Source organism: Lucilia cuprina, chromosome 4 (genome assembly GCF_022045245.1).
Source record: "Lucilia cuprina isolate Lc7/37 chromosome 4, ASM2204524v1, whole genome shotgun sequence".
NCBI lineage: Eukaryota > Metazoa > Arthropoda > Insecta > Diptera > Calliphoridae > Lucilia > Lucilia cuprina.
The window spans coordinates 88237208-88237487 of record NC_060952.1 but is presented as its reverse complement, the minus strand read 5'-3'; the positions used below and the strand labels follow the sequence as shown (position 1 = coordinate 88237487).

Here is a 280-nt window from a genome sequence, read left to right as displayed (position 1 = left end):
CTGAACTAGAACTGAACTAGAACTGAACTAGAACTGAACTAAAACTGAACTAGAACTGAACTAGAACTGAACTAGAACTGAACTAGAACTAGAACTGAACTAGAACTGTACTAGAGCTGAACTAGAACTGAACTAGAACTGAATTAAAACTAAATTAGAATTGAACTAGAAATGAACTAGAACTGAAGTAGAACTGAACTAGAACTGAACTAGAACTGAACTTGAACTGAACTAGAACTGAACTAGAACTGAACTAGAACTGAACTAGAACTGAACTAGA

At 34.3% G+C, this 280-nt stretch overlaps 1 protein-coding gene across 2 annotated transcripts in view; it reads right to left on the bottom strand.

Moving 5' to 3' along the window:
- Positions 1 to 280, bottom strand: part of LOC111676899 (protein unc-45 homolog B) — a 4936-nt gene that overhangs the window by 2687 nt on the left and 1969 nt on the right. The window lies entirely within an intron of this gene.